Source organism: Zosterops lateralis (assembly GCF_965231275.1).
Source record: "Zosterops lateralis genome assembly, chromosome: 1".
In the NCBI taxonomy this organism is placed as follows: domain Eukaryota; kingdom Metazoa; phylum Chordata; class Aves; order Passeriformes; family Zosteropidae; genus Zosterops; species Zosterops lateralis.
In genome coordinates this window covers 116,230,037-116,240,118 of record NC_139762.1, presented here as the reverse complement: position 1 = coordinate 116,240,118, position 10,082 = coordinate 116,230,037, and positions in this window count along the sequence as shown.

The window sequence follows — 10,082 nt, the reverse complement described above, 5'->3', positions numbered from 1 at the left end:
AGAAGAAAAAAATAATAAGAAAAACAAACATTCAAGGAGACTAATGAGCAGAACAAAACACCTCCACTGCTATACCTGCTATTCTCTTCCACAAAGCAGCCTTGGACTAGGGGAACCAAAATGCCAATTCAAATCAATTTAGGTCTAGCTGGCTATACAGGTCACACCTAATGGAGCAGAAAACCTGGCTTTTAATTTGCTGAATTAACCTAGAAACACTGCATAGCTCAAGCAGCCTGGACTCAGAACATGATGCCCCATCATTCCTCACCATGCAGTACCCAGAGGTTCTGCCTATGAACTTGAAGACATGCTGGGGACAAACAGGTATTTAGATACCTATAAAACATTGGGCCCTTTCAGTATCTAAGAGCACTCTTTGCTTAGGCAAAGTCTACACAGTCTCACAACTGTGCCATTACCCACCAGAAAGGAAGAGAAAGGAGAGGGAGGCAGAATTATATGATAATAGGATTTATTTTCTCATTGTCACACAAAACACATTATAATTGCACTACATGCAGTAGAAAACTAATTTATTTTTTTCCCTGGGGAGGGTGCATCTCTACTTCCCTAAATACAGGTATGGTTACATCTTACCTTTGAGGCCCATTTATTGCATCAAGATCCCAAATATTTACATTTTATTTACTAGTTCTCTGGTAGGAAACTTTTACAATTAAACCTTCATCTTAGGCAGTCTTCCATTGAATAGGACCAATTCCAGAAGCTGAATATACATATAGTTCCTGAGATTCTTTCAAAAATGCAGTTCATCTTTACTAACCACATTATCACCTCACTCTAAAAATGTTTATGTTCCTGGGAATAACTTCCTGTGAGAATGGTAGGCAGAATATACTAATGGGTTTCCTGGTACTTCGGTCTAAACAGGTAACTCTGTGCTGTCCATCAGAGCATGATTCAGTTTTGAGTGTCTGATTTCTTTAGGGATTTTAACGTACTATGTTTAACACAAGCCATATTGCAAACTGAAAAAAGGATTCCATTGGTTTCACTCTTTAATGATTAAAGTGATTGCAACCAGATAACTTGGAAAGGGCAGCGGATGGAGGTGGGTATATATCCGTGATACTGATGGAAGGAATATTCCCTTTTTTAAAGGTAACTGTAACTTCCAGAAAAAGCCAATTAAGAACTATTTGTTTGATTTCAGTAGGAAAGAGCCCAGCTCCTTGCCAAGCTGATAGAATGGGATGGAGAAGACAAGGAGTGAAGTTTTTGGATTCTTAAGGGCACCCTTTTTATCTTTAGGTTAAAACCTAAAACTTCCATAAGAGAGAGTATGTTTCTGCTGACTGTGATTTTTATTCTTATATGTAAAGGCTGAAATGTTCACATGAAGCTTTGAGCAAAAGCTGAAGAGGGGATGAGGAAGGAAGATGTTAAATGCAGAGACTGCTGGAAGCAGTTTATGAGGAACTACCTTGGCAGCAGTTCACAGTAGATCAAGTGCTGAAAAACTGTTTTTTGAAAAACTCTCTCAGACCATGTTCAGAAAGCACCAGAATCCAGTAAATGCTTCTATTGATTTTGCATTATTATATCCAGAAAATAACCTACCTTTGCATGATATGCAATTTACTTGATTTAGTAGGCTAATTATTCTGTCTCTAAGACCAAAATGAAAATCACAGCAATTATTCACTCTGAAATAAGATGACTGTAGATGATTTTAAATTTTTTTCAGATTATGTAAATTACTCAAGAATGTTTAAAAGCACTGGTTTTAAACTGTTAAACTGCTTCACCCTTTTTGCCAATATGAACTGTTAGTCCCTTGAGCCCACTATTTTAAGGTGCTGACAAAAAATTTGGTAGGAGGCAATGGAGTCTTAACGGTGGTGAGACTTGGCTTGGAGCCATAATAGGCCTTAGGGGAGAGGGGAGATGGGTCTTCATGATACATATTGAAACTGGAAGATCAGATGTCCTTTCAGGGCATCACTGACCAAGTGAGAGTTACATTGCATGCATTTGTGATTTGACATCTACATTAAAATACAAACAAGGTCATAAAAACTGAAGCTTTGAGATGGTACTCACCATATCCCAATAGCACTGATTAGCAAAAAAATGAAGATGACAGTCACTGTCCTTAAGGCAGCAATGTGACTTTCTCTTACGCCATGTATCTCTGTTGGGAGGCATATTGAGATAATTACTACATCTTCAGTTTGTAATTTAAATCTGTTAGGTTTGCCTACAAAATCATCTCACATGCATTCTATTCCTGGATACTCTACTAGAACATAAAATAAATATTACCAAGGACTTAATTACTTGAATGTTTTATCCAGTGTTCATAAACTATATCCTCATTCATTTTAACGCAAAATCTCCTTTAAGAGACTAAAATTAAATTCTACATCTGGAAACCAGATTTTTTTTTCCTGCCTCAAATCTTGAACAGAAGGGACAGAATCCTTCAAATGCCTGGTGAACTCTTCTTCACATCGTGCTTCACTACTGACCTCTAACGAGCAGTAAGGAAACTGCCTGAAATTCTTAGTCCTTAACAGAGAAGAAATGTGCTTCCTAATACGGGTTTATCCTCTCAGAGTAAGCAGGAATGCTCGCAAGAGTTGCTGGGTTAGATTCCTGTGCTATGCTTCCTAAGAAGCTGCTTTCCAGAGGAACATGTTATACAACCAGGAAATGGTATTTTTTAACCACTGTAAGTAAGTAAAACGTCCAAGATACTTGCAGATTAAAACATATCTGCAGACATGATACATGATACTCAAAGTCCAGTGTTCCTAGAATCAGGTTTACAAATGCCACGTGAATACAGGGAAACTTAAGTATTTGTGAGAAGCAGCTTTATTGTATATTATAAAAATAGCACACCATTGGAATAGTCTCACACGTCTCCCTCTTGGTATGTGCTTGACTGCTTAGGAACTTCACTCCTGAGGAATACTGTGTACTATGTCAAGCACATGACATCGAAAACTATGTAAGACTTTGAAGGTATTTTATAGACTTCAGAGGGTTAACATATTTTTATTTTAGTATTTATATTAAATGCCTGTCAATTGTATTAATCTTCTGTTTACTCCTTATCCTAGTTTACAACATAGTTGATATTACATAATTTGACAGTCTGGTAAGAATGCCTAGGTTAACAGCTCTTAAAATTACAGTAATTACAGTACTTCCATCTTCAAACTGTCTATTAAAGTTATCATCTTTTTTCACCATAAAACTATCTTTACATGATACTAAAAGAGCCTCCATGTAAGGATAAAAGAGCCTCACAAATGCTTCCTCAACCCAAGCAACTTCAAATATCCAGGGACTAACAATGTTGTCTAATTGTGGGAATTTCTCTAGGAATCCCACATGTTTTCATCCAGGTTTCCAGGAGAATTTCACTAGCTGTAGCATTTTTAGCAGTTCAACACAGAATTTCTATTTCTAGTGACTGAGCAATTCAATTCCCAGGAAAAATACAGTATACCTGAAAATTGCTACAAGATATTTCCTAAATTGCTGACAAGAATAACATTTACAGGATCTAGGATAAAAATAATTTTTTTTTTAAAAAAATGGAATTTTTAACAGTTTCAACTGCCATCAACAAAATCAAAGGAGCACTTTACATTGCTCAAAATAGTCTGGTGATAATTAGTAGAACATGAAGCTTTTTTTTAAGAAGAGACAGGGGAATACTAGCACAAGTGAATGACAGGGTCAGTTGTGTGCTCTGAACTCCCACGGAAAATATTGTGAAATGAGGGTAAAGCTTCACTCTCCCCCAGAGGGCTGTGACCATAGTCCCTTTGGACCCACAACCCACAATAAGCTTGACAGAAACCAGATGCTGCAGTAAAAGCCATTCTGTAACAGCCTCAATGGGACTCTGCATGCCAATATTCTGGAGTAAGCAGTCATAACAGGGTATTATTCCAGAAGTGCTATTGAGTTTTAAATTCTCTATGTCACTGCATAATAATTTTCCTCTACTGAGGAGGCTGTAGGCAGTTTTAAACTTATGTACAGACTGGGAATTGTCATGGGAACAGCAGCATGTTACTTGTACCTCTGGGAAAAGGACAAACAACACTCCAAAAAGACACATATTAATGAGCTCTCTGTGTACACAGCACAGAGACAGACACTAAAAAGTGCAGAATCACTCAGTAGGAACTCCGAGCACTCTTTTCCCTTGGTGCTGCCTGTTTAGGAAGCACAGAAAGGCGTGGACAGAGATTTTTTTTCAGAACTAGCACTGAAATAAATGCTTTCCAATTAATGCTGCAGTATCAACAGTTATGGCCATTGTGTTACAGCCTCTGTGCTTCAACAGCAATGCTTCACCAACACTTCACAAAAGTGTTTGCTTCACCCCAAGGTGGTGGTAGGCTCTTACCTATCCACTGAAGCTGGGCAGGAAGTGAGTCACAGTAGGAGAAGCTTCAGGAGCTACCAAGTCTGCAACCTCGCTGCACTCAGCAACTGGCAAAGAGAGAATCACACTTTTCCTCAGCCTCAAACTGAATATTGCTGTTGTGTAGAAATCTCTTCAGAAAAACTTCAGGAAGTTTTCTAAACCCTGCCCTGGATTAGTTTGGCTAGAAAACAAATGAGCGGGTTTATGGCATTGTAATTGCAAATGTACACCCTTTAAAATTTGAAATTTTTTTTTTACTTCCTTTGAGACAAAACATATATTCACAGCAGAAAACCAACATGGTTGTAATTACTCTTAAAAACGTCAGTCAAACAACTAGCAAAAAAAATGAAAAATTAACACAGAAGTGTTGGCTATGTGCAATATATCTTATAATTAGGATACAAAAAGGATACAACTTCTAACATATTTTTGAAAGTGATGAAAAAAATAATTCTTCCCATACAACAAATAACAGCTGTATTATATGTGGGAAAGACAGAAATTGCATAATTGTTTTCCCAATTTTCTAAACAGACCACGAAAAACAAAAGTTAATTCTCCTTTTGTTTTTAGAGATTATTTAATAGCACTATAATGTTTTTATATATTTCTCCAAGGCTCCACATTTTGTCAGCAGTAAAGGTGAATATTTTATGTTAATGAATCCTAAAAGTATTCATATTAATATATTAAAAAAGCTCTTGATTTAATAGTCTTAAGCAAAACACTTTTGTTTTTACAAAATAAATAAAATTTCAATCATACTCTTACTCTTACTAAAAGGGTAAGCAGCACTATGTAGGGGTCCCAAAAAGTAATCACATGCTCAGCTAGAATAAATAGGACTTATTTGTTGCCATAGAGGCAAAAGACTAATTCCCTGGGTAGTGTCTCAGGTCTCAGTTAGATACTTGGGAGTAGATGGGATGCTAAAATTCCTTGGAGGAAAAAGAAAACCCAGGTGATAGAATAATCACTGTCTTATATTATGTAAGAACACAGAATGTACCTCTGAATGCAAACACAACTTAGGGATTTCAGTCCTGCCCCATGAAGTATACCCACTGTCTGTTAAAGCCCTTTGTAAGTTACATTTGCTCTAAGCTCAAACTAACTCATGGTACTAGTTTTGGGAATTGCAACCATAAATCACATAAAGGAGAATTTCACCCCAGCACAGCGTTACGGAGTACAACCTGAGCACTGTCAATGGCTTCCTATATAGTGGGGTAGTATATAAGTCCCTAGAGAAGCTGGGGTTGCAAAACCCTCTCTGCTCTCAGCCTGTAAAAGATGCAAGACTATTTCCATCTCCAAGGTATGAAAATTGGCTTTTTAGTTTACAATCCCATTTAGCAGGCCCTAGTAAAATCCCAAAAAGACACTGCTATTATACAAAACAGAAATAAATCTGGTAGAGTCAATGTTTAATTGACAGCAGGGTCAGAACATTCTTCGGATACAACAAAATGTAAGACATTCTTTCACTTAGAGAGCCAAAAATGATCTTACAAATATCTTCCTCTACCAGAGCGTCCTCATTGTCAGTCCATGGTCTACACTCATCTTCATCCCAGATAAAATCTTCTGCATTCTGACAAGACTTTTTCTGATCTTTGACTGTAAGCAGCCCAGATCACCAACATCATGCAAAATGAATCCAAGCCTCTTCCTTCTTCTAATCCCAATGTAGTTTCTCAAGAGAACCACAGGAATCATCCTTAAGCAGAAACCTGAATGTGTGAGTATAACATCTTTAGCAAACACAGAAATCTTCAGGACACTGCTGTGGAGGAAGTTGTGTACACCAGGACTTGGGCATCTGCATCAGGGTTCTGAGTCTCAAACAGGAGACAGCCTGGACCCTTCTAGCACAAAGGCCACTGTATAAATTTGGACTGAAGCAAACTGGAAATCTCTATTAAACTTTCACTTGTCCCACCATGATTTTCTTTTCTTGCAAAAGCCTTACTAAGAGACACGACTGAAAAGAGGAAAGAGTATATCTAACATAAGTGCTCAGTACATGATAATTTATTAATTACATTATTTTGTCTCTCCTAATGTTATAGCATAAGGGTAATTTCTTGACAGATGAATTACATAAACATTGATTAAAAAAAAATTCATTTCTCTCATTAAATTGCATTTATCCAATTACCCATTAAAATGACTTGTAATGTGAATGCACATTTCTCACATGACATTCCAAAGCAATGAACTGGAAAATGACACCTTGCCAAAATGGCACATTCACACATTTGATAATAGAATTGAAAAACAAACAAACAAAAAAATCCACCACAAATACACCCCCCCCCAAAAAAAAAAAAAAAAAAAAAAAAAAACAAAAACAAAAAAAAAAAAAAAAAACCAAAAAAAAACCAAACAAACAAAAAAAAAAAACCCAAAAAAACCCAAACCCCAAACAAACACCAAAACCAAAAACTAGACCAAAACAAACCCCCAAAAATAACCAACAAACAAAAAAACCAAAAAACCTACAAAAAACCCACAGAACCCCCCTTCACAAAACCAAATACCAAACAAATCCCCAAACTAGTGCCAGCTGTTTATGTCAGGTTTTGTTACTGTCTCAGAATCCATGAAGGTGTTTTGAACTCATTTATCTAGAATGAAGTAATTTTGTTTTTCAGTAAATGGTGGTAAATCAGAAGCCTGAAAAATACTCTAGTCAGTGCCCAAAAAATAGTTTGGAACTAGAAGAGTTCTAAAGAGCAGAAAAATCAGACTCATCTGAGACTCATTCAAAGGCCTCTGGAAACAATCTCTCAAATCATTCTGCATTGATGGGTGCAGACAGGCCTCAGCTGGCTCTGACTGTGCTGAGCCTGGTGTGGGCCCAGCATTCTCACAGGAATCTAAGAACAATGAGCCAGCTCCAGGCCACAGAGCAACAAAGCTGCTGCATTAGTGCAGCTCTGTGCCCCAGTTATCATGCAGTAGCAAGAGTCAGAGCTCATTAGCTCAGGAACTGTGCTAAGCTCATTTATACACACAGTGTCTTCAAAACTAAGCTGCTAAGTCTGTGAAATGCTGAACTGTATTTGGGATTCTACTAGGTCAAACTGCATCTCTGCACTTGTTGCTACTTCTCAGCAAGAAGATTCTCCTTTGACCTCAGCCATGGTCAGAGGCAGTGCAAATTGACTCTAGAATCTAAACATCATGTAGACAGCTTTACCTCAGAAAAAGCCCTGACCTTTTATCCCTATGCATACAACAGGCCCACTTAAAACCTTTCTACTAATACTAATACAAAACATGTGATTACAATTAGTCTTTTTTGTTAATATGGGTACTCAAGACTCAGACTGAGGTGTAGTCTCTCAAAAGAGATGAGATATTTTAAATACAAAGGCTGAGTCAGCAGAGATATGGGCAGGTATTATTATGCAGATCTTATGTGCTGTGTTTTATAGATCTTTTCACATTCCCTTGAGTGACCTGGCTATATCTGCTTTATTTTGGCACAAAAGCAAAAATTGCTCTTTGGTGCTCAGCTGTACCAACAGTGAGCTAGGAATTGTTCTCATTTATGACAGTCTTCTGAATATTGCTTCAAGAGTTCTGAATGCCCCAAATCTTCATGCTACTGCAACTGTCTTCCTAGAGCTGCTCTTTGCTAACACGGGTGCTATGGTTAAATAACACTTAAGAAGGTCTATCCTATTCTAATCCTATTGTGGTTGAATCTTCTCCATAACACTGCTGTGTCAAACCTGCTTTGTACCTCCAGGCACATAGAGGCCAGCCAGGTGATCAGGCCAATGCTTCTGGATTTGAGAAGCTAAACCATCTCCCTGTTCACCTTCTCTTTATTCTCAAATCCGGAGAGCCTTTGTGAGCAGGGAGACACGTATTTGCTTGATAGCAAACTGTTCAGAACATCTCTGGTGACTTTATCTACATTATCTAGGAGGTGGCTCAACCACATTATTGGAGGCGGAGTCATCTGAACTGCTTCATGCAGACCATGTTCTGAAAGCAGTACAGCCACACCTTTACCATCCACACCTACCAGTTTGGCTCAGCTAGTAGAGGTTCTCTGGTTTCCATGGCCAATGAAGCTTTCTCCTTTTCCCAGTCATATCTTTCAGTACAGTTTGCTGGATTTGCTTGTTCATTAATTACATTTACTATGTTTCTGCCTATTCAACCCCTGAAAAACTGAGATCTGATAGCACATACAAAAAAGAGGAGTGAGGAAAGAAGACACACAATTCTATTTCTATTAAATGTGCACATTTATGAGCAATACACTCAATAAAAGGAGCAAAATCTAGCATGTAACAGAAGTATGTTCATACCATAATTCCTAATGCTATCAGACATACAAGTTAGCCACAAAAGAATTGTGCTCATGGGTCTACTGAGTCATTATCTCAATTTGGCTCTTTTTTCACATCAGTTTCAGTCAAGCAGCACATGTATCACACAGTTCTGCTTCAGAGTGCTTTGGCATGATTAATTTCTGTGACATAAACTCTGCCATTGCTGCCAGGTTTTTGGTGTTTGGGTTTGTGCTGCCTGTTTGGGTAAGAGAAAGCATGAACTCTGTACTGAGAGGACTCTTCCTGCAAATCAGCTCAGTATTACCATCGGGCAACTACAACTCTTCTTCCTGAGCCAGCCAAGGAAAGTCCCTTCTTTGCTGCAGTAACTGCCTCTATTTCAGCCTGGCCTCATGCCAGTCCAAGCCTATAGGATCCCACGGACTACATCTTTTCCCATGTCCTCAAAATGAAGGGTTTGGAACAAGAATGCAAGACTTGTTCTTGTTTATTCAGAGAGCCTTTTCTGGTTTCTTGGACAGAACTACTGAAGCTTCCCTCAAAATAACAGAAAAACCTTGGCTGGAAGGGAACTTTGGCGGTTATACTGTCAAATTTAAATACCATTCTCAATTCACAGTTCCCTGCCTATTGACTCTTAACACTGAAACAAACTACAAAATTTGTTTTTGTACTATAATGATTACAAAATATTAACTTAGCAAGAAGATCTAAAGCAGGAAGAAAACAGAACTCTGTGGAACTTGGAATAAATAACAGAATGATTTATGTACATTACGTTAGACACAGTAGGCTGTTCCCCTTCCCCTTGGTGACAAACAGGTAATCTTCCCTCCCAGCTCTGATGCTTCTAATGCCCAGAAGAACTGAACATATTGATTTACAAACCTCTCAAAAACATTTAGCATTCTTTTGGTTATGTTAGTTTAAAATAAGTAAATGCTTGACAGAAGCAAAGACCAAAAATAAAGACAGTGGAATATCAAGATTTTCTCAGAGTAAAAAATAATGATTAGAAGAATATCTCTCTCTAGGGAAAGAAAAGTTGTATTTCCAGAGAATTATTAAGTTCTTAATAAAAACAGATTTCTGTTTTGTGACATTAGAAGCAATTAATCACCTCTCTAACTAAAGGACATGCTACTTAACATAAAAGGGACTTATATTAGTACATTACATTCCCTATGACGTGAATACAGCACATACAGATTGCAAGATTTTTTAAGGGGCTGGATGATTTGTCAGCACCTCAAGAATAGCCACTTGCTGAGCCAGCTGAAGGTAATATGAGCACTTCAGGGTCTCATGCCAGGGCATAACCCAATCACCTACAAAGATTAGAAAGG